The 25,748-nt window shown below is 42.9% G+C and overlaps 1 long non-coding RNA gene across 1 annotated transcript; it reads left to right on the top strand.

Moving 5' to 3' along the window:
• The first annotated feature begins 398 nt into the window (after positions 1–398).
• On the top strand, positions 399–7,002 carry LOC123368801. The gene is made up of 3 exons (XR_006578896.1): positions 399–521; positions 3,497–3,551; positions 6,952–7,002. It is a non-coding gene; the product is annotated as an uncharacterized LOC123368801 (long non-coding RNA).
• The last annotated feature ends 18,746 nt before the right edge of the window (positions 7,003–25,748 follow it).

The raw sequence follows: 25,748 nt of genomic DNA, 5'->3' as shown, positions 1-25,748 counted from the left end.
AACAGACTAATAATGAAATCTCTATTCCCTGTCTTAACCTTACTGCAGAACCTTTATCAATCTCCTTGTGGCAAACCCAGGCCAAATGGCTATAAAGGGAGGGGTAGGAATTAGTCCCAGGGGGGTTAAAAGGCTTCACCCTATCCATTGAGGAGAGACAGCCATGAGAAATTAGGTTCAGCTGGAACAGGGGTTACCAGGGAACTAATTTGGTTCAGCTGGCCCCAATTGCTGGTGACCTTTTTAAACCCTCCCTGGCAGGGAAACAGGAGGGGAGTGAGAGAAGCAGCCTGTGAATAGGTGCAGCAAGGCTCTGCCTGCTTCCAGCAAGAAAGACTGCACTCTGTCCCCAGAAGGGGAGAAAAACAGCAAGGGACTGACTGAGAGGAGGATCAGCCAGACCCTGAGTGACTGGGAAGGATTTTACTTGCCCAAGCCTGTGTCTCCAAGGCAAAAAGGGACTGAACCAGCTGAGGAGAAACAGGGACTTTGCCACACTCCCCATAAATCATAGGAGTTAGGTCTGTAAGAAAACACTTGCTGTCTTCTCTTGCCATCTGAAAGCAACTCTTTAATGCAGTACCACACTTTCCATAGCCCTGACAACTCACAGAGAAACTCTTAACTTGGTTATCTTGATGAGAGGAGCTTTGTTCCATTATGATGCTGACATGGAGAATCTGTTTACAAAGCAAATTCAAAATTAAAAAAACCCATATCAATGGTGATGAATTTTAAGGCAGTCATATTCAAGTGCAGGTCTACTCTGACATCTGAGGAGGTAAAATTGGCACCTATTCACTCAATAGATTTCTGTACATTTGGTCACACTAAGACCTGATAAGTCCCCTGCTTTTATTTTCTTTCTGAACAGGTCCTGGCGAGTAGTTTAAATTTCCTGATTTGGAGCACTGAGCAACTTGCCAACTTTCATTATATCTGGGGTTTTTCTTAAAGTCTCAGCTCCTGGAGTCATGGGATTACATGAGGATCTCAGGGTTTTTTTGTTTTTTTAAGTTTCTTGCCCTTATATTTGTAAAGTTTGAAAATGTGACCCCTCAAGGTTCAGAAACCAGAAAGCACATAAAAGAGCCCAAAGTTTATTTCTTTAAAAATCTTATGAGTTTAAGCTATTCTTCTGATGTTTTGAAGCCTTACTCATGATTTTTGAATGCTCAGAATTGACTGCAGCCATCGCCATAGATTTAGCGCTATGGCTAGTGCTACCCTGGGCAATACTCTATCCATCCCTTCCTGGCCACAGGGGCCTGTGAACAGCAAGCAGGGATCACCAGCCAGAGCCAGGCATCCAGCTAGGGGCCAGCAGCTCAGCCAGAGCACTTCCTAACTGATCATAGGAAGCAACCAGTCCCTGCACTTTCAGCCCAGGACAAGCAGTAGCCTAGTTAGGTTTAAATTCTGATCATCAGAATATTTTGCTGTTATGTAAATAAGGTAATGTATATTCATTAATATGCAAAATAATGTATTAAATCATTTACATGAGTTTTCTAGATTTCTGTACCTTCAGCCTTGGTGCGGATGTACTTGGCTGATTTTTGTAGACTAAAATATTGTTTACTACATTTTACTTCTGGTAATCTTGTAGAGTCAACTCTACAACCATCTGGCCCCTGTGGCCAGGAAGGGATGGATATAGTACTGCCCAGGGTAGCACTAGCCATAACTCTAAATCTATGGTGATGGCTGCAAAGCCAGCTCTTCTATTCTGTTTCATGCACCACCAGCACAATTACTAAATGAATTTTTACGGTTGGTGATATGTAGGCAAGAACTCAGCTTAATTTTCAGATCCAAAGTTGAGTTTGCAGAGCTGGAAATTTTTAAAAAATACTTCTTATTAGCTGAGTTGATCTAATTTGCTGTTAGTATGAGGCAATAAACATGGAACTCCATAATGGCATTTTTAGTCATTTCTCAGAGAGGGTCTGTATTTCAAGGCAATATTTGCTGTGCCTCTGGTGTATCATAACATTTATTCTTGCTCTGAGTTAAAGACCAAACAGCACAATATTTGGCAATTCCTAATCCTAGGAACTCATAGGAACTTTTTCTTTGTTTGTAATTTATGTGAGATTCACACATCCAAAGTGTCACTTTTTGGTTTTGGGTTGGAAATCCAAAAACTCCAAACAGAACTCAGTCAGGACCATCAACTTTTGCCTGGTTTTAAATAGTAATTCATATGATTTTCACACAAAATCATAAATTGTCTCAGGTTCATCAAAAAAATTGCAAACCTTGCAAAACTGTGGCCAAACCACAGGGCTGAGTTTTAAATTTGTAACAAACAACTCCTTAAATCAGGTAAGGAGCATTATTTACATTGTATGCATTTATTTACATGATGCTACAAAGAAGATATGTGCTCCCTCCCTGCTTCACAGAAGGTGCCCAGGGAATCCTGGCACGTGTGGACCTGATTGCCAAATATTTGAGTAAATCCTCTCACCCACAGACTGGGAGGCAGAGAAAAGGGAGGTTCTGTTTTGTTGGGAAATAAATATTCAAGCAATAATGTAATACCAAAAATATCATTAAATTTGTCAAATAAATTTGATAAATATTATTTGACCATCTCCACATGTAACCCGAAAGATAACTCCTGCTAAACCCTACCAATTCAAAACCATTAACACACACATTATGAATCTCTACTGAGAGACAAGAGTGGGACTTTACAGGGGCTGAATCCACCATCCAAGCCACATGTACCATTTCTGCACAGCTTACAAAACTTGGTGGAGTACAGGAATGGTTGTAGAACAGAAACAAGAAGTACTAGCAAGAGGGTCCTAAAAACATGGATGACTATGGTTATCAAGTAATTGCATCTCTAATTTTGTTTGAATAAAATGTAAATTAATTCACTCTTCCAAGATCCCTGAGAAAAGAGATAACCCTGAAGCTCTAGAGTAGCTGCTGGAAAAATTTTAATTGCAACTGATCATGTGGAGATATTTCTTCCTATTGAATAACAAAAAAGAAGGGCTACAAATTATTTTCATGTTTGTTTAGATGAGAGATATCAAAGCCTTTCGTGAGGAAGACCCTGAGAGAAAGGAATGGGTGTATGTAAACAGAGATGTATACGGATTTGTGCAAGCGAGTAGGGTGTGTGGACGTAAAACCAGACTGAGCAACATATATGAATATGATCACTTAATAAATGGTCTGAAGTAAAGCTCTCTATACTTCAGGCTACAGTACAGGTGTGGTGAGATTGCCTCTCTCTCTCTCAGTGAATTGTCAGTCTTGAACATTCAGTTCAGGATTGGCTTTTTATATCCAAGGGGTTCCTGTGTGGGTTTTTCCTTTATCAATGATAGTCTAAAATGAACCAGACATGAGTCAGCTCCATTAATCCAGGCTTGGCCCAGGTTTGAAGGGAATGTAACCACAGCTACCTCCAGGATTCTAGAGTCTAGCTTTGATATTTTTCTTGTTTGTTTTTTTAATTCTTCTTCTTTAATAGGCTCAAATACTTGAAGAGAGTCACAACTGAACCCTGTTGCACCATCCAGTTTAGGGTAAGCTTTGAATCAAGAAACTTGAATTAAAGAATATTCAAAGGGATGGATTTTCAAATTTTGTAAGAATTGTTGTTGGCTCCATTAAAGGAATTTCAAATTTTAGAATTCCTGTAGAGACCTTAGTAAGCCCCTACAAGGAATACTAAATATTACCCAGTCTTTGGTAAGCACTTGGAAATACTGAGTTATTAGAAACTGTGTAACACTACAGTCATTATGTCCAAGTGCTGAGTCATTATGAAAGCTGGGCGAACATTACAGACACTCATAGAGAACCGTCTACAACATCTATCTGGCTGTCTACCAACCTAGATTCTATAGCATACATTTCTGTAGTATAAAGCCAAGGAGGAAAAGACTTTCACAGAAAAAAAAATTGATTTGATTACTGTAGAATAATTAACTGAGTAATTTGCAATTTGCTCATGGACATTCTAAGAGCAGAAAAAGAAGTTTATTCACTGAGAAGGATTCATCAGCTCTGTTCATGACACAACATCTAAAACCAATCCATACAGCCCAGCATTTGACCATTCATTCTTGTGTAACAAGATCTATAGGGCATTTGGGAGGCTCTAACGCTGCCTTTTCACATGAGAGACCCTAAATTGCTTAAGTATGTTCTTCTGCTTCCCAACATCAAATCATGGAGACAAGTGGTAAGAGACAGCACTTGATAGAGCTCTGAGGCACCCCCTCAGGCCAATCTGAAAGTGGTATTGATTGATAATCTCATCTCAGTCAAGAGAAGGGCTCCTTACAGCAGGACACTGGGGAAGAATGGCTAGAGCAAGAGTGAATGGAATTGGGAACCTGAAGATGAAAAAATGTAGAAGTACTGGAAAGGAGAAATCCATTCTCATGAGATTCCCAGCCCAAATATGCAGACTCAGGTGGGTCAGATGAGGATCCAGATCAAATCACTCAACCTTTTGATGTTCCTGCCTTTAGGCTGATTGTAGTCACTAATAGTCTGGGATCTAGTCTAGCCGAGCAATTATCCCCAGTCGTAATGAATCATGATAACGCTTTATGCAATCATCGATCTCCAGGCAGCATAGGGAGGGTTGCTTCATTCCAGAGGCATGTTTGAATATAAAAAGTATGCAAGCTCAGCTAAAGCAAATTCAATTTTTCAGTCAAGCAGATATTTGCAGAAAACTTTTTAAGAATTCTCCTGGAACCAATAGATATGTTGGGAAGTTTAAAGGAAGAAAAGCTATTCAACATGTATTTCAACTTCTCTGGGTTCTTCTTGGCTGCTAGTATTCTTCCCTAGAGTTAATCTTGGCTTGTCTACATTACCCGCTGGATTGACCGGTAGCGATCGATCCAGCGGGGGTTGATTTATTGCATCTAGTCTAGACACGATAAATCAACCGCTGAGCGCTCTCCCATCGACTCCAGTACTCCAGCAGGGCGAGAAGTGCAGGTGGAGTCGACGGGAGAGTGTCAGCCGTCGACTTACCACCGTTAAGACACCACGGTAAGTAGATCTAAATACGTCGACTTCAGCTACATTATTCACATAGCTGAAGTTGCATAACTTAAATCAATCCTCCTTCCCCCGACCCCAGTGTAGACCAGGCCTGAGTTATTCCCTGCCAGAGAAAGTGGAGTTAGATACTGTAGCTGATTTTTTTAAAGGGCTGGATCATTTTATTATCGGTTCTATCATTTGTAGTGTAATCAGATCACGCGCTTCAGGGAACAGGCTAGTTGCCAAAAAAAATCCCAAATTCCTGTACAACACTGTATAGTTTACTAAATGTATTGGGGGAGGGGGTATTTGTATGTGTGGACTTATTTGTGTTTGTTTGGAGATTTTGTTTGTTTATTTTTGTGTTTGTTTCCCCTAAAATATCAAGTAATGGCCACTGCCAGAATTAAGCTACCAGACTTGATGGACCAATGATCCATCAAGGGAACCCCTATGATTACACAGAGATGGCCTGACAGATCAACAGGTCTTTTCCAGATACTTTTAAATTAAAGAGAAAAAACACAATGACAAGAACCTTCTTTCCCTTATTAAAAAAAGCCTGGCTGGAGCTTCCCATTCATTATCTGAGACAGGGGTGTAAGGATAGGGGTTCCTATTTTGTCTATTTGTGAACCAGCCTGAGTAGTTTTGCAGCCACCCAAATAACAAAGAAGATGTTCAATCTGCTGATAATTTGATTCTAATTAGAACCTCAATTCACAAAGCTGGAATTGCACAAAAATGCATAAATGAAACAGCAATTAACCTTTAGTTCTGAGCTTATTTTCTTCCACCCAACGTGGGTCAGTTACCATAGAGATTATGCCTACATGATCTGCAGATGTGACTCAGAAACGGCTGGAGCCTCCATCTCAGTGTGGCAGCAGGATAATTAAAAATCTGCTAAAAGAGATTTGAAAGTTGATCTGAAACTCCAAGAAAAAAGCCAGTTAAAAGGAAGGGGGGAGGGGAGAAGGGACTTTGAAATACTAAAGGTTCCTTTCATCAGGACAGAATGGGCCAAATCCCGAGTGAGGCTCCCCTTGAAATCTATGTGCTGAGGATACACAGCAACTCCCAGGATTTAACCCATCATCCGGACATGCCTAGCTCTTAAACTATTCTACTGATCCATGGTTTATTAACACCATATCAGAACAAATCAGCTGACCAGACTCTCATGCTCTGATGAATTCCCTACAGGGCTTTCCACCAGCCTTTAGCAATGCCTAAGAGAGGCAAAAAGTTTATTTGAGGATGATGAAGGATCCAAGATACTGGTGGGGCAGAAGGTTCAAAGATGGCCTATTCATTTTTAACTGCTTCCACATTTTGGTTACACTTACATGAAGACATCTGTCTACCTGAGCCTTTAACTTATACTCATCACAGGTCAGTTTTGAACCTGTGCAATGCGTGCTATAAAAAGGTTCTGTGCACTGTGTTAAGTGCATCTTTATTCAAGCTCTGGAGCGGTTATTTCTGCAATTGTTTCAAAAGGGGCTCTTGGAGCACAATGTTTACCTTCACTGTATTAATAGTTCATCGCGATAAATAATCTATGCCTTCAGTGGGAGAGTGGAGGAAACAGAATGAGCTTAACACCTACACAGGAAATAAAAAGTATGTGACTTCCCAACAGACTGTATTATACAGTGCATGTCACATATTTTTACTGAAATCATCACCGTAAACTTTAGGTAGTGACTGTCTTGTAAATATACCATGAAAAGCTCTACAGACTGAATAACAGTTAGAGAATTATATAAATCATGGCTAATGGTAACAGCAACAAGTAGATACAGTATTTAAAAAATTCTATGGGAATATAAATTTGTAATAATAATTTGCATGTATGTGAAGCCTTTCATCTGGGAAATCTCTGCCAAAGTGTGTTTTATCCCCATTATACAGCACAGGAAACTGAGGCACAGAGAAACTACTCATTTTGCCCAAGATCACACAGCAGGTTAGTAGTAGAGTTGGTAACAGAACTGGTCACTTGACTCGTATTTATGTGTTCTAAGTATTAAAAGTAATGCAAAAAGAGTAAGATTCTCTAATAAAGCTTGAAAAGAGAGAGAGTCAATTCAACAGGGAGATACTGAGAGACAATTCAAAGTGGAAGGAGTTCAGAGGAGAAGGCTCTTGGTTTTGGCTTTCTTTTGAAAAGACAGCAATAACAATGAATCCCAAATCAAGAACTTACAAAGTAACTGGCGTTTGTTGGTGAGGCTCTGAATAGCTGGGGTCAGCGAAGCGACTCTGCTACTTCATGCAATACTTTGGCTAATGGTCCCAAGCAACAGAACCTCTAACCAGCTGTCGAGAGAATGCCATGGAAGGGATGGAGTGCTTGGGACCTAACAGATCTTTCCATCTTTGACTTCTGAGACCATGATGATAATGAGGTCTTATTTAATATTTGTACAGAAGTTGGATTATGTGAATTTGTACATATAACTCCTATGTGTAGGGCCCTACCTAATTCATGGCCAAGAAAAACACATCACGGACCGTGAAATCTGGGCTCCCCTTGTGAAATCTGGTCTTTTGTGTGCTTTTACCTGATACTATACACATTTCATGGGGGAGACCAGCGTTTCTCAAATTGGGGGCCCTGAACCAAAACTGAGTTGGAGGGGGGGTGTCACAGGTTATTTTAGGGGCATCACGGTATTGCCACCCTTACTTCTGCGCTGCCTTCAAAACTGGGTGGCTGGAGAGCAGCAGCTGTTGGCTGGGCACCCAGCTGTGAGGGCAGCGCCCCGCCAGCAGCAGCGCAGAAGTAAGGGTGGCAGTGCCATACCGTGCCATCCTTTCTTCTGCGCCACTGCTGGCAGTGGCTCTGCCTTCAGAACTGGGCTTCCAGCCAGCAGCCGCCGCTCTCCAGCTGCCCAGCTCTGAAGGCAGCGCCACCGCTAGCAGCAGCACAGAAGTAAGGGCACACACACACACACACAATAACTTTGCAATCCCACCATAACTCCTTCTTGGGTTGAGACCCCTACAATTACATCACTGTGAAATTTCAGATTTAAATAGGCTGAAATAATCAAATTTATGATTTTTAAAATCCTATGACCATGAAATTGACTAAAATGGACTGTTGTATATGTAGGGCCCTACATATACATTATTATTATTATTCTTATCCTTCCCCATAAAACTAAACATCCTTGATATATACAGAGAAATGTGTAGAAACTAATGACAGAAATGTGGTAACATTTCCATAAGAGAACAACACAAATCTCCACCTCTTCGAATTGAGGTCAGGAGCTGTTATGGCTAATCCCATATGGAACTGAAGCATATGATGTTAGAGGTTGAATATCACTAACACCACTGTGCTGGATTATATGTGCAAGTAAGACACTGAGAGCTATTACCTCCCGTTGTTCATGAAATCCTATCCAGAATGTCTCAATGATAAGGATGAGAAGGGTAAACCTGCCACCTGAGATTGCTTAATGAACACTGTAATTACCAGCACCAATTAACTAATTGTTCACCTGTTAGGAGATAATGCAGAAGCAGCCAACCAACCTTCCACGGCTGTCCCTGACAGTGTTTTGAAGCTGGTGGCAGGAATAGCACAAGCTTTAGAACTCTTTTATTTTGTTGTTTGAAATTAATGATACCATTGTCTCTTTACATAGCTGAATATGTATCTAGGTACTTATATGGTCCCCATGTCTGTATTATCTGAGTCAGCACTACCATGTACAAATATTTTAGTATCGATGTCTGACTTGGAGGTTGGGAACATGGGAGGGATGAAATCCATCCTTACTGTGTAAACTTGGCCTCCTGTTAGATTTGGAGATGTATTTACCAAGCCAAGGTCAGAGAAAAGCTGTAACCTTGGGCATTTAATACAAGCCTGAAGTGGCAAGTATTAATTTTGAAAATCCTTGCAGGCCTCACTTGTGCACTCAGAGTGACAGAGTTGGGATTCAGCCTTGACAGCATCCCTCTCATGTTTCTGCTATTCCTAATCTTAAGTACTCCCATTGCCTCATCTTTGATTCTCTCACATAGGTCAGCCAAGACACCAAATCCTATCCTTCCACAACCCTGTTATTCCAGTCCTAGATCACCCACACAGTTCTGCTAATGTCCCTGCAGCCTCCTCTAGTGTACCAGTCCTGGAACCATCACAAAACTCTCCTGATAGATCAGTTCTTAATCAAGTAATTTCAGATGGAGTATTTATTTATATTGCAGTAAAGCCTGGAGGCCCCAGTTAAGCAGCAGGGTCCCTTTGTGCTAGGCACTGTATATTCATGTAACAAACAGAAAGCACCTGCCCCAAAGAGCTTATAGTCTTAGCAAATGACAAGAACACCATCATTCAGAAACAAAAAGGAAATGTAAAATAGAGTATAGAGTACTCATTAAATTCTGCCTCTCTCTCTCCACTCATTTAAAGCATCTCTAATATACCTACTCTGTACAGTGGAATCCATTTAATACAGTGTAACTTCACTGATATGAAGTAGAACAAAAGTCTCAGGCTGTTCAGTGCATTGTGATGTGCCTATTCCAATTCTAATCACAGTGGCTCTCAGACTGAAATCACTGTATGAAAGATGTGATTGACTGTAAGAGGGTTCCACTGTACATAGAGAGGAATTTCATGCTTACATTGAATCATAAAAAAACAAACTAGCACTAATTGGTTCCCTTGATGGGAGTCACAGCAGGGAAGGCTAGATGTGAATGGGCCATGGAGCCTGAACTTCTTTTTTCCCTTTACAGAAACACCTCTTTAGACGTGGATCTTCCAGGAACATTGATGGGGTGATATGAAGGCAGCTTGCTCTGCTGCTGCTCATGCTGTACCTGTACTGGGAATAAACAGAACACATCTGTCTCCAGGGATATCAAATAGGCTAGCAATCTTTCACTAGCATCAGATTTTCTTAAAGTAAAATATAGTAATAGCTTTCTACATGAGCTGCTGGTAGGATTTAGATTGTACAAGTAAGTCTTATGGAATTTAGAATTCTATTATCTGTTGGTCTGTCCACTTCTCTATCTGTCCTATAATAGGTATATTAGGTATTCCTACAGGCTTATCACCACGGTATCTAGGTGCTAATTCTACAGTAAAAAAAAAAGAAAAATCCCTCGGGCAGTGAGTTAAGGGGACATCATTATTTACTTTGTCTGTTTTTCAGTATAAAAAAAGAAATAAAGTTTATTGGTTTAAAATACTTTTTGCTGCTTTCCTAGCTCCAAATTGGTTTTTGAAATAAAAACCTGGGATTAGCCCCAATCAGTAGTTCTTAGTATGTTCTGATCTCTCTTTTGGTAAGTTAAAATTAAGGAACAATGGGCTTTTTAAATGGAATCCTTTTCTCCATTGCCCATGCAGCCAAGTTTCTTGACAGATCCTCAGGAGGGCTGTATGGCACAAGTAACACAGATGAGCTACTCCAACCTACACCCCTGCAAGTTTTGAGTTTCAAAAGGAGGAGAAAGTAGAAAATTACATAACAGATCGGTTCAAGGGCAAATGATTAGATAAGGAAAAGGCTTTGATAAGGGACAGAACTTCTACATTGAAGTTGAACGTAGAAATGAGTTGCAGCAGAGGGTTTTAATTTTCTTATCATTTGGTAACAGACATAGCGCCTTTCATTCATAGATCTCAGAGTGTTTTAAAAGATGGGTCTTACTATCCCTATTTTATATTGGAGGCAGCTGAATCACAAAGAGGTTAAGTGACTTGCCCAAGGTCACACAAGTAAGGCCAAAGTTGAGGATAAAGCCCAGGGCAGTCAATGGCAAAACTCCCACATGGGAGGAGTTAGGCCCAGGATTCCATGCCTGCCTGGCAACCTATTCATTAAACCATTCTGCCTCCCATATGTAATTATTCATGGTTTTATTCAATTTGTTTCCAAAACCTGTTGCTGAACATCGACCTGCTTGTTGATAACAGAAACAGGTGAACTTCAGGTGCTTAGGAAGATTCAGTTAAGAGAAATACCCAAAATTTAGATCCTTATCCAACCTCTTGGTTCTGTAAAGCTGGGCTGGGATTCTCGTGAAGATATTCAGATGCATGATGATGAGTATAGTATAAATACATTGGATACATAGGTACCAGGCTCTCTCTGTATTCATTATTTTAGCTTCTGTTCTTGGCTGGGTCCTTGATGCCACAGAACATGGAAATGGAAAGACTTGAACCCTTTCCAACCTCCAAAAAGGTCTTGGGTTCTGGACATGGGCAAACATTAGGATAAGTTCTGATTTTTCCTGAACCAGTTCTGCCCGTGCCTGATTATTACTACGTGGGTTTTAGGCACAATTTCCCACCCTAAGGCCTGGTCTACACTAGGACTTTAAGTCGAATTTAGCAGCGTTAATTCGAACTAACCGCTCAACCGTCCACACCAGGAAGCCATTTAATTCGAACTAGAGGGCTCTTTAGTTCGAATTTGGTACTCCACCCCGACAGGTGGAGTAGCGCTAAATTCGACATGGCTAGCTCGAATTAGGCTAGGTGTGGATGCTAATCGAACTTAGTAGCTCCGGGAGCTATCCCACAGTGCACCACTCTGTTGACGCTCTGGACAGCAGTCCGAGCTTGGATGCTCTGACCAGCCACACAGGAAACGACCCGGGAAAATTTGAATTCCTTTTCCTGTCTGGGCACTTTGAATCTGACGTCCTGGTTGGACATTGGGGCGAGCTCCGCAGCACCTGCAACGATGCAGAGCTCTCCAGCAGAGGAGTCCGGGCAATCCAAGAATAGAAAGAGGTCCCCAGCATGGACTGACCGGGAAGTCATGGATCTGATCACTGTGTGAGGCGAGGAGTCTGTGCTCTCGGAGCTGCGCTCCAACAAGCGGAATGCAAAGACCTTCGAGAAGGTCTCCAAAGCCATGATAGACAAAGGATACAGCCGGGATGCGATGCAGTGCCGTGTGAAAGTCAAGGACCTGAGACAAGGTTACCAAAAAGCAAACGGACGCTCCAGAGCACAGCCCCAGACATGCCGCTTCTACGAGGCACTGCATGCCATTCTCGGTGGGTCTGCCACCACTGCCCCACCAGTGACCGTGGACTCTGAGGATGGCATAGTGTACCTGGACAGTTCCTCAGCGATGTTCGCCGATGGGGAAGATGAGGAAGGGTTTGTGGAGGACGGCGCAGGCGACAGCGAACACAATACCGCTTGCCCTGACAGCCAGGATCTCTTCATCACCCTCACAGAGATCCCCTACCAACCATCCCCGCCCGTTAACCCGGACTCAGAATCAGGGGAAGGATCAGGCGGTAAGTGCTATAAACATGGAAACTTTTATTTTTTAAAAAACAGGTATAGAAAAAATAGAAATACTATATACAAAATTTTAAATGTCAAACTATATAAATAGTAGGTCCACACATATAGGGATTGAACAATAATCCTCTTGGGACAGTTCAACAAAGCTCTCAGAGAGCTGCTCGAAAAGCCTCCGCAGGAGGTTCCTGGGGAGAGGTGCCTTATTCGGTGCTCCATGGAAGCACACTCTTCCGCGCCAGGACATCCTAATGTAGAGAGGAATCATCGCCTCCACCAGCATTGCTGCATATGGTCCTGGTCTGTGCAGGGCTTCCATTAGCATCCGCTCTCTCTGACTCCGAGTGACCCGCCTCAGGGTGATGTCGTTCTGGACAGGCTGCATCTAAGTAGGGCAATTAGTGTATTGTTACTATTGTTAATGGTTTAAAATTAGGTTGCATAACAACGACCCGCGCTTAACAGCCACGTGCTGGAGGCCACAGAGAACAAGCATACATTGATCTTTCCCGTGCACTGGCGGGAGGGGCTGGAAAAGGCTCAGCCTTTCTGCTTTCCAGATTGCCTTTAGCAGGAGAGCACAGCTATCCACTAACTGATAAGCATGATCTACTTTAAGGCTTACCAGGACTGTCTGCAAGACGGATTCAGCTGTCTCTCCCCGCTTGTCCGCTCTCCTGTGCAATGGCGCTGCCAATGAGAGCGTATTCCGAAATCTCGAACTTGTCCTGAGATCTCGTGGAACTTGGTGCCCTGTATGGTCTTGTTCAGAGAAACTGACTAGACTGTGTTCACTGTTCGCAAACATGTATCTGTTCAAGGAAATCACTTACTGTTTCCCATCACACAGCTTCTGCTCTTTCCCGGACTGCCCCGGCATCCCCCTCGCAGAGGCGCTCCCACCCCTACTTGAAACCGTCCCCCACCCCAGAGACCTATGTAGGAGCAGGAGGCTGTCCGTCCTGTATTGTACAAGCGGTCTGTACATCAGTGCACACCGTACCCAGCACAGTATGCGTCCATGTTTCAAACCCTGAACAGAAATGCAAAGTAAAAGAAAGATTTATTAACAATAACTGTTCCGTTTAATTTGTTTTAAAACGTGTTTTGGAAGTGGGGGAAACTTGGAGAACAGGGTATGTAACCGCAGATCTCACTCAACACATAGAGACACAGGCCCAGGATCAGCTTCTCTTAAAATCAAGTGGAGAGTCATAGGTTACCCTGCTCTCCGAGGAAACTTGCTTTCAAAGCCTCCCGGATACACAGCGCTTCCCGCTGGGATATTCTTTCTGCACGGGTGTCTGGCTGAGCGTAAACAGCAGCCAGGCGATTTGCCTCAACCTCCCATCCAGCCAAAAAGGTCTCGCCCTTGCTCTCACAGACATTGTGGAGCACACAGCAAGCAGCAATAACTACGGGGATATTCTTTTCGCTGATGTCCGAGCGAGTCAGTAAGCTCCGCCACCTCCCCTTAAGACGTCCGAAAGCACACTCCACCACCATTCTGCACTTGCTCAGCCGGTAGTTGAAGAGTTCCTTCTCACTGTCCAAGGCGCCTGTATAGGGCTTCATGAGCCAGGGCATTAGCGGGTAGGCTGGGTCCCCGAGGATCACTGTAGGCATCTGCACATCCCCAACCGTTATTTTGTGGTCCGGGAAGAAAGTTCCTGCCTGGAGGCGTCTAAACAGACCAGAGTTCCTGAACACACGCGCGTCATGAACCTTGCCCGCCCACCCAACGAAGATGTTGGTAAAACGTCCCCTATGGTCCACCAGTGCTTGCAGCACCATTGAAAAGTAGCCCTTTCGGTTAATGTACTCGCTGGCCTGGTGGGCTGGTGCCAGGATAGGGATGTGAGTCCCATCTATAGCCCCACCGCAGTTTGGGAATCCCATCGCGGCGAAGCCATCTATGACGACCTGGACGTTTCCCAGAGTCACTACCTTTGAGAGCAGTTGCTCAACGATTGCGTGGGCTACTTGAATCACAGCAACCCCCACGGTAGATTTGCCCACGCCAAAGTGGTTCGCTACTGACCGGTAGCTGTCTGGCGTTGCAAGTTTCCAGAGGGCTATGGCCACTCGCTTCTGCACACTCAGGGCTGCTCGCATCCGTGTGTCCTGGCGCTTCAGGGCAGGGGCCAGCAAGTCACAGAGTTCAAGGAAAGTGTCCTTACGCATCCTGAAGTTTCGCAGCCACTATGATTCATCCCAGACCTGCAGCACTATGCGGTCCCACCAGTCCGTGCTTGTTTCCCGGGCCCAGAATCGCCATTCCACACCATGAACTTGACCCATTGCCACCATGATCTCCACTGCGCGGCGTACCCTGCTTTGTGAGAGGTCTGTGCCACTCTCCTCACCACGCTGCCGGAGCCTCCTCGCCCGATTTCTCAGCAGCTGACTGTGGAAGAGGTGGACGATAAGGTGCGAGGAGTTGACAACGGCCATAAGTGCAGTGATGATCGCAGCGGGCTCCATGCTCGCAGTGCTGTGGCGTCCGAGCTGTAACCGACCAGAGAAGGGCGCGAACAGATTTCCCGCCGGCGCTTTCAAGGAGAGAGGGCGGGAGTGACGGTTCAATAATGACAGTTACCCAAAACCACCCTCGACACATTTTTTCCCCCAGCAGGCATTGGGGGCTCTACCCAGCATTCCAATGGGCAGCGGGGAGTGCGAGAACTGTGGGATAGCTTCCCACAGTGCACCGCTTCCAAAGTCGACGCTGGCCCCGTGAATGTGGACTCAGAAATTCGAATTAGTGTATTTAGTATGGATACACAAATTCGACTTCATAAGGTCGAATCCACAAATTCGAACTAAGTTGATTCGAAATAGTCTTGTAGTGTAGACAAGGCCTAAGACAAGTTTGCAAGACATCCTGGGTGAACAGCCTGTATTTCAGCTTCTATACTGAACTGTCAAGGTCAGACTATTAATCAGTTTATTTTTCTCAGATATCCACAATGGGTTGATTACCCCAAGGGCATCACTAATTAATAGTCAGGGTTGAAACAGAAGCCAGTTAAGTTTGATGCTAATTAAAGCTGGAGCTCCCCCTCCCCAGGAATCTATAATGAATTATTGGTTTTACAGTAATAGAAGCTATTTCTTCCTCCTTCCAACATTTCATAAAACTGTGCTGGAAGCAGGAGGTTTAAGCTTTGTCTCTAGAGCTCATGTTAAATGATTTGGGACACATTTGTTTTGCTTTACAAAACTGAGATACTATTGTTCTGATGACCATTACGAGAACCTAGACAGACACACTGAATATGGTGTTTCCTTCATGCAATGAGGAGATGACTTGAAAAGGTCCAATGAACTCCTTGCCTCAAAAGGTATAATAACTACAAAGATTAAGTTCCATATCTCAACTTCCACCTTTACATCTCCCAAAAGGTATCTCAGAAGGGGCGAATTAATTAGGAAGAGAAGAGAAATTGTATTTTGCTGTATCTGGAAAAAGCTGGTCCTAATAATCCCAGTCCATACACTAAATTAACTAAGGACTCATCTAAGGCGAACTGAAGACAATCGAAAGACTTCCACTGACTTAAATGAACTTTGGATCAGGCTGTAAAACAGAAATGAAAATAGAACCTTAATGTGTTCCTATTGTATATTCATATTTTCAGATATCGTTGTCTTGTAGAGCCCCCACCACCGCTCATTCACCCCCACAAACAGAGTAATTGCTCTCTATATACTTAGGAAACTATCAATAGCCTATTAACTTGTCATTTCCAGGTCTATACACAAGGCCCTGTGTCACCTTCTGTGCCAGGGACATTTGAAGTCCTGCTATTTGCTTTTTTTGATGGGGTCAGGATCTCTGAGAGACAAGAGAGAGGAATTAATGCAACATACCCATTAAAATTAATTGCACGCAAACATTAGAAACCAGCCACCCATTTCAGTCATGAAATATGGATAAGGATTTGCTGAAAGCCATTTATATTAAATTACTTTTATGATAATATTTAACTTTTTGGCATAAAATATTTAGTACCCTTTTACTTCCCAGTTTGTGATGAACCTTCGAGTTCCCAGTTCTGTGGCAGAACTGCAGAAGGGAGCTCACCAGTGACTTCAGCACTGGCTAATTAGCCATAAACTGTGGCTGCCCCTACAATCTGATCTCTACTATCAGGCACAGACAACGAGGTTCATAAGTCCTCCACACCTGTCTGAACTGGCACCCAGATTTTTTATTAGGATCCAATTAATTTTAGTAATGATAATAATTTACACACATATAGAATCCTTCATCAGAAGATCAGAAAGCACATTGCAAATTTATATTAAATTAGACTCCACACTATATCTATGTGGAAGGTAATAATCTCTATTTTACAGATGAGTAATCTGAGGCACATAACACACCCTTGTTGAAAGTCACATAGAAAGTCAGCAACATAGTCAGGAACAAAACGCAGGAGTCTTAGCTTCTACCTGGAACCAGTAGACCACATTCCCTCCCAGAGCCAGAAACAAGGTCTCTTGGCTCCTAGTACCATACTCTCACCACTAGTCCCACACTCTCTCCTGCACCCTGAGACCCAGGATCCTGAGTTTGAGACCCATTCCTTAAATACTAGATTATATTCTCTCTCAGAGCTAAAAAAGAACCCAGGAGACTTGACTTCTAGTCCTATGTTCTAAACACTGAATGTCACACCCTCCTTCTGTGAGAACTCTGACTCTCCCCAACCTTGAAGAGCTTCTGGCTTCTGCAAAGATCCATCTTCCAATGACAGCATGTCTTCAAGAACCTGGTGGCCAGGCTGCTGTCTCCTATTTTTTAAATCATACAGCCACTAAGAAGGGAAAGGAATTTTTCAGGATGATTTGAAGATGTAAGTAGGATTTAGGGAGGCTGAAGCTGATATCTAGGCTGAAATCAAAGCTACACAGTGTAATGAGGCTGAAAGGAATATGCTTTAAAGACATAGGGCCTATTTTCTGCTAGCTTAAAAGCTACCAGTCTTTTTATGGTAAGAGGAAGTACCATTAGAACGATCTTGTTCACTGGGGCCATCAGGAGTACATAAGGGGTAACAGAAAACCTAACATTAAATAATGATATGTTGCACATTAAGAGACTAGTCATGTATCGCAAAAGTCAATGGGGAACTGTGCCATTGACTTCAAGAGGTCCAGGAACAAGCCCTAATAATATCTTCCATCTCAGAATCTCAAATTGCTTTACAAACATTAATCGCTTGGAGCCACATTTACAAAGACATTGGAAGTTAATGGGATTAGGTGCCTGACACACTTAGGCACAACTATCTGGAACTTTAGGCACTTACATACCTTTATAAATCTGTCCCTTTAAGGCACTTAAACCATCAAGCTTTTTTATTTTTTTTATTCTATTTTCTTGCATTTCCACTCTAGGCTGGTAATCAAATACTGGAATGGATTATCAGTTTTACTGCACTGAAGTTACAAACTCAGGTGTAGACTGATAATTCACTACACTGGCATCATTGTATTCCAGGGAGGACTGTAACATGGACAGAATATATTCAAAATCTGAAGGCAAAATCCCTAGATGCAATTTAAGGTTTATATGTCTTTTCTGTGCATAGAAGCAGAATAATATATTTCAATGACCTATTCAAGCATTTATGGGCAAGAAGGAGAGAGAGAGGGAAATGTTGGTTTTACTTTAGAGTTCACAGATTTTCAGGTTACTTTCATCGAATTGGGATCAATGCTGGAACATGAAAAAGGGAATAAAGACAAATGAAACAGAAAAGTATTAAAATCCCTCCTAAGCAGCATTATTTCTGCAAGCTGCTTCACTGACAAAAGTGTTTAAACTAGGGTTGAGTGAACCCCAAAAGATTTCCTACAGTTAAGTATCCAGATCTTCTAGTCTGGAAATCTAATCTATATCAGTTTTATAATCTTTACATCGGGCACCTGATGGTTGGATATGAATTTCAGGTGCTCAAAGTTAAGTCTGTGTCACAGGGTAGCTGGGCCCTTTACAGTGAAAAGAGGCTTCAACCCTTCTGGGAAAGGATCAGCTCACCTCCCCTAGTGGGTAACTATGAGGTCATGTGATTAGCTTGGATTAGTTAAAGTACGTGATAAAGTAGGAAAGAACAGACTGCAGGGGGAACAGAGTTCCTGGGGAAGGGAGCCAAGTGGGAGCTGATAGCACTACAGTCAGAAAGGCTGTGAGGCCCAGACAGGACAGAAGCATGGGAAGCCATAGCTGGTTTGAGGAAGCAGGGAGAGATACTGGCTCCTACAGGGAGTAAAGGAACTGAAACCCGTTCTGGGAAGAAGGGCTGGGGACTCCTGACTCAAAGGGAGAGAGAGAGACTGAAATGGGGTTGGGGGCCTGGATGACCAGTGTGTAAGGGCTAAATAAATTACATCCCAGGAGGAGACTGTTTTAATTTAATATGAGTTGTATGTGTTATTGAGGAGTCCTGTGAGAGCAGAAAACTGAGGCAGAGTTCTGCAGAGCTGCCCCTGGCCATGACGGGGTGCATGGCAGATGGCTCCCCTATTACAGTCTGGAAGAGGGGGAAGTATATAAATCACGGATAGTATTTACCACTGCTCTGGAATTACAGACCTATACAGATGGATGATTATGTAGTGTGTAATAGCTGGAAGCCTACAGCGGAAATGAGCACTAATATCACAGATAGAGAGTCTCCTTTAGTTCAAGTGGTGGGGATTTATATTCCTTTAGCATAAGGTCTTAAGGTGAATCTCCACTTACGGTTGTGGTGTGGTGTGCTGTGCTGTGCAAAGGATGACAATGAAGTTGATACAGCCCAGAAACTGTTACACTACAGATCAGCATCTCAGTCAGATTAACAGCCTCTTTGGCCTGCAAACCAGCATGCAAATATCCTGATACTGGCTCCTCTCTCTAGACAGCAATTTCCAGAATTTCTCTCTTCCACTTGGACTGGAAATTGCATGACAGCAGCAGGGATTTTTTTCACCTGAGGGTTCAAGCTGCAGTCCCAGTCCAAGATCCATTTGGAAGTAGGAAATACAACACTGGAAAGAAGCAAGTTAACAGCTTCTACAAACCTAAAAATATTCATGTTTTGGGCCGAGGTACAGAACTACACACATATACACACGTACATTTTTGTTTGTCTGACTTTGGTCCCTGCTTGGTGCAGGAACTCCTTTGGGAGATGTTTCTCTTGTCCATTCACTTCCCCATTGCTGTTTCTATGTGCTTTAAAACACAGACTGTCCTTTGAAAATGCAGGATTCCTTATTATCTCAGTCAGAATAAATATACAGCACACACCTGTAACCCAGAGCAGAGACTCAGGGGTCAGTGTGAAAACAGAGCTCCAAACAAAATGTCCACCCCTATATCACAGCAACCCCAGCCAGCCAGCGCAGGGACTATCTAAAATATACCACCTCTGTGGAACACAGTGGAGGGTGGGAGGATCCAAAAAGTTCAACCAATGTGCACTCTCTTTTGTGTATGCCTTACTTACCCTCAGCAATGCTAATGGTCCTGACTTTTCCAGCATTACAGGTCATACTTGGTCATAAAATTTTGATTTGATCCCAGCATGAACAAATCCTTTACTACCAAAGGAACTAAAACTTCTGGTGTCATCAGTTTGTCATCAGTTTTGCATTATAAACCTATTGTTTAATGACTGAGATATGCCTATACTTCAAATTAACCATTTAAATATGACAGGATCTCTTAAGCAGTTAATCTTGGTGTATATACTGTTGGACCTAAATTCACTGGCATTAAATATTTTAATAACTGCTACGCTGCAGACACAACCTCAGAGGGATCAATTAAATTGATTGGTGGGTTCCTGTACTGGTAACATGAGGATCCAAGCTGATCACACATGAATATCCTCTGTTCTTTTCTCATCCTGGTGGATTGATGTCTGTTAGTGTTTGCTCTCCCTGTGCTAGCACTGATTCCTTTGACCCATATCCATGTGATACCTCAGCACTTCCATCAGAATCTCCGGCAGTCTGGAAGTTATTCGCAATAGTGGAACAATAAGAATCAGCATCCAGATTTAATAAGCTGGCTATTATAGGTTTGCTGCCCTCCAGATGTTGTTCTCCAGTGTTAACAGGCACCGTCTTTTCCTGACCTTGAGAATTAAGGAACTGAACATGTATGTCATCATCTGAACTGTGAGAGGAGTCCTGTTCCTGGATAACTGGGGAATGCATCACTCCTTGTGCTTTTCTTGGGTTTCTTCTTGCTGTTGGTCTATGAATAGGCAAGTAATCATAGAGCATTGAGAGACTGTGATGTAATACCTTTGCTTTTCCCTGATGATCCTTTGGAACCACTTTGTACTCCAGATGATTCCCCTCTCCCTTTGGTAACAATGTGGATCTGCTTTTCCTAGTAGGCTTTTAATTATGTAGGTTCCCCCATTCTCTGACAAATTCCTGGGGAGAGAGTGGAACTGTAAGGTGTGCGGTCATTGTAACCCTTGTTTCTAGCAGCTGGTTTTCTGGAGGTTTCAGTGACTAAATATAAAGCTTCTCTCATCTGTGCTTTCCACTTTTGCACATAATCACCAGAGTCCTTGACAAATTCCTGATTCCTCGCTAAACCAAATTACCGTTGATCGGCAAGTGAGAAAAGGTAAAATGAAGAAAATCCTGTTGTTTCCTAATGTATTCGATTGGATTTTTTAAATTTTATTTTCAGAAAGAACAATAAAAAATACAAAAAGGTAAATGAGATATGTTACCACATACCATACTTTTCACAGGATAGCCAATCAAATTGCACAATTAAGCAACCTTACAATTTATCAAAGCTGCAAGACCAGACAAGACAAATCAGACAATATTGCACTGATGTAATACGTTAGGATAGGGATAACAATAATTTAAAAAAAACCACTGACACATAGGGCAGGAGGGGCTCAGGATGAGGGATGAGAAGAGAGAAAGGAAAAGCAGAGATGTCAGGTGAAATGGAAGTCTGGCATTATTTGAGCTATCTCAGCATTCTTTATCCAAAATGTATCTTCAAATTCATATAATTGCTCTCTGTATCAATAAGTTATTCCTTCTTTAGCTGCTAAATATATGAGCTTGTTTAAGGATTCTTTCCAATTAGATTTCTAGTCTTCAGGGAGAGTTCTCAACATTCCGAGTAGTGTTCTATTAAATCGTTCAGCTTACCCATTTCCCTGAAGATGATATAGGGTTGTTCTCAACCCTGCAATCTTGCCATACTGTGGCAGCCTATGGGACAGATAGTTTTCAAATTCCCCACCTTGGTCATAGTGAATTCATTTAGAGAATTCAAATTTTAAAACAAAATCTTTTTAAAATGTCAGCTGTGGTTTTCTAGGATTTGATCCGTGCAGGGTAAGACTACACAAACCTGGTAAAGGGTCCATAATGACCAGGATACATGCAAACCCCTTTCCCCCAACCCCCCACTGCTTTTCTTAAGGTGAAGAAAATCAATTCAGACTAGTTCAAACAGCTCTGTGGTACTGAAAGGATGTAACAGGGCTTTGGTACGTTGGTTGGTCTCATCTGTTTGAGTCACTGACAAACCTGGGTTACATAGTTTCGAATATCCTCCTTCATATGGGACCAATAGAAATTGTCTCTAGCAAGGTCAATAACTTAGTCAGCTCCTATGTGTCCTATGTTTTCATGTAACTCTGCATAGACTAGTTTGCAGTACCTTTCAGGTGCTACCAACTGATTGGTTTTGTGATAAATGACACCATCTTTATCAAGGTACAAGTTTGGGGTTTTTTTCCTCCACTCACACATAAATTAGAAAGCTGTCTTGACCTGTGGCTTTTCCTCACTGTTGGCATGGATCCTTTGAATTTTGCTTCAGTAATTGCTTTTATTATTGGGTCAGTTTGCTGTGCTTCACAGAGTGCTTTCTGAGAGATGGGCTTAGGTATTGAAAATGCACTTGTTAGCTCATTTCCTCTCAATACGGCGGCATCCGTAGCCGCTATCCAGGATATATCCTTCTTCTTGGGCCTGTAGTGATTTTTAAGAACATAAGAATGGCCATACTGGGTCAGACATAGGACACTGGGTAGATGGACCATGTCTTCGGACAGTGACCCATGCCAAATGCTTCAAAGGGAATGAATAGAACAGAGCAATTATAAAGCAATTCATCCCCTGTTATCAGGACCGGTGCAAGGATGTTTTGCGCCCTAAGCGAAACTTCCACCTTGCGCCCGCGCCCCCTTCCTGAGGTGCCCCCTCACGGCAGCTCCCCCCCTCCGCCCTGAGGCACCCCCCCCTTGCGGCAGCTCCCCACCCCCCACCCTCTGCCCTGAGGGACACCCCCCGCCCCAGCTCACCCCTGCTCCATGCACAAGCATAAGCACCCCTGCCCCGCCTCCTCCCCGAGCACACCGTGGCTGCTTCACTTCTCCCGCCTCCCAGGCTTGCGGCGCCAATCAGCTTAGGCGCCGCAAGCCTGGGAGGTGGGAGAAGTGAAGCAGCCACGGCATGCTCGGGGAGGAGGCGGGGCAGGGGTGAGCTGGGGCAGGGAGTTCCCCTGCTTGCCACCCCCCCCTTACTTGCTGCAAGCGGCCCTCCCCACACTCCCCTGCCCCAGATCCCTCCACCTAAATGCCAGCAGCGACCGGGGCGGCCGAAGATCCGGCTGCTGCGGTTGCTGCCGAAGAAAATGGCGCCCCCCAAATCCCAGCACCCTAGGCGACCGCCTATGTCGCCTAAATGGTTGCACCAGCCCTGCCTGTCATCCAGTCCTAGCTTCTGGCAGTCAGAAGTTTAGAGATACCTAGAATATGGGATTGCATCCCTGACCATCTAGGCTAATAGCCATTGATGGACCTATCCTCCATGAACTTATCTAATTCACTTTTGAACCAAGTTATATTTTTGGCCTTCACAACATCCCCAGGCAACAAGTTCCACAGGTTGACTGTGTGTTATGTGAAGAAATACTTCCTTTTCTTTGTTTTAAAACTGCTGTCATCTAATTTCATTGGGTGACCCCTGGTTCTTGCATTAAGTAAAGGGATAAATAACATTTCCCTATTCACTTTCTCCACACCATTCATGATTTTATAGACATCTATGTCATATCTCCCCTTAGTCATCTTTTTTCTAAGATAACAAGTCCTAGTCTTTTTCAGTCTCTCCTCATATGTGCCCTGATCATTTGTGGTGCCCTTCTCTGTACTTTTTCCGGTTCTAACATATGTTTTTCAGATGGGGCAATCAGAATTGCATGCAGTATTCAAGGTGTGGGCATTCCATGGATTTATATAGGTACACTATGATATTTTCAGTTTTATTATCTATCCTTTTTCTAATGGTTCCCAACGTTCTGTTTGCTTTTTTCATTTTCGCTACACACTGAGCAGATGTTTTCAGAGAACTATCCATGATAATTCCAAGATCTCTTTCTTGAATGATAACAGCTAATTTAGACTCAACCATTTTGTATGTATAGTTGGGATTATGTTTTCCAGTGTGCATTACTTTGCACTTATCAACATTGAATTTCATCTGCCATTTTTTTGCCCAGTCACCCAGTTTTGTGAGATCCCTTTGTAACTCTTCGCAGTCAGCTTTGGTCTTTTGAGTATTTACAACATCCATAGCTGTTTCCTCAATATACCCTTCCATGAATGTACCCATATCAAGTGGCATAAGGAATAAAATATCAGCATCTGCATTAGATTTTGCAGGCCAGTATCTGATATTGAAATTAAAGTCGGCCAACTCAGCTACCCACTACTGTCCAGTGGCATTCAATCTGTGTGATGTAAGTATGTATGTCAATGAGTTGTTATCTGTGTAAACAGTGAAGGATGACACATAATATAAAAATACTCCCAAAATCACTCTGTAATTGCCCATTTCAAAGCAAGAAACTACAGTTTCCCAGATGCAAATTAAATCTCTTTTCTCCAGGAGAAAGGCTATGGCTCTAGGACCCTATCACTTGTAAGTTGTCCTCCTGTCAATGATACAGCACAGCTCCCAGATGCATTTGTATGTAAAGGGCAGGGGGAAATCTGGATAGGCTATTTCTGGGGGCTGTACCAGAATACCAAGCAACTTTTCTAATTCTGTCCAATGTTCCTCTGACCAGATGATTGGCTGGCTAGAAGGCACTCGACTTGCCCCATTCTTCCTCTGCTTTCTGAAAGACCCCTTTTTGCCCACAGATGTCTTTACTGTTGTTGTGAGGTAGACAAGACAACAGGTCATACAGAGGCCTTCCACTTGTGAGAATCCTTAAAGTGCTGGTGATAATTTAGCAAGCCCAATAACTTCCACTACTCACCCATGCTGCAAGGCTTTCTTTGCTGTCAATGCCTGTACTGCAAGGGTGTCAGCTGGGTCCATTTTATATGCTTCAGCTGTTACAATCTTACCCAGATATCAGACCTCTCTTTTAAATAAAAAAAGTCAGACTTTTCAGCCTTTAGTTTGATACCATTTTTTTTTAATTGCTGGAGGACTTTCTGAACATGCTGAACATTTTCCTCAAGATTTCAATTATCTCTAAGACCCTCAAGGCATTCTTCCATATACCTCTAGAAGGTGGCAGGAGCATTCATAAACCCAAAACTGTCCCTCTTAGCTGTATGTGCAGACTTTGCAGCTCACCATCAGCCATCTTTGTTTCTTGTGCTCAGTATATCCCCATAACGATTCCAAGATGCAGCTGCTAGCTATATTGCTTTCTAGATTCCACTCTCTGGAAGCATTATTTTCCAACTTAATGAACCAATGGCTCATAGCCCCTCCTGGCTGGCTTGCCAAATGTAATATGGTCAAAACGCGGATTCCACCCTTTGAAAACACAGGATTTTTTATTATCTTAGTCAGAATAAACATACAGCACATACCTGTAACCCAGAGCAGAGACTCAGGGGTCTGTGTGAAAACAGGGCTGCAAACAAAATGTTCACCCCCATACCACAGCAACCTCACCCAGCAAGAGCAGTGACTATCTAAAAATCTCACCTCTGGAGAAGAAGAGTGGGCGGGTGGGGGGAGTTGTCCAAAAAGTTAAACCATGGTACACTCCCTTTTGTGTATGTCTTACACTATGTCCAATCACCCCAAGATGCTCCAACACCAACAGCTATGATGAACACGACTGTCTATCCTTTCTAACCACTGCTCATTCTGCTTGATATTTTTAGTTTCTCTGCAGTAACAGCACAAGGCATTAAATATTATGGCTGGATTTTAAATGGATTGGATAATTTTATGACTGATTTTAAAAATATCTGTAGCTTTACAGGCTACAATACAGGTAATTAAATTCACAGCCTTCAAGTCATCAGCCACTTTCTACCAGGATCAGGGACACAGTTCCTATCCAATCCCAAACAGCATTGCACAATCTTCCAGGTGTTCTCTCAGG

Source organism: Mauremys mutica, chromosome 4 (assembly GCF_020497125.1).
Source record: "Mauremys mutica isolate MM-2020 ecotype Southern chromosome 4, ASM2049712v1, whole genome shotgun sequence".
In the NCBI taxonomy this organism is placed as follows: Eukaryota; Metazoa; Chordata; order Testudines; family Geoemydidae; genus Mauremys; species Mauremys mutica.
The sequence above is the reverse complement of the archived record's forward strand: the minus strand, read 5'-3'. Positions and strand labels throughout refer to the sequence as shown.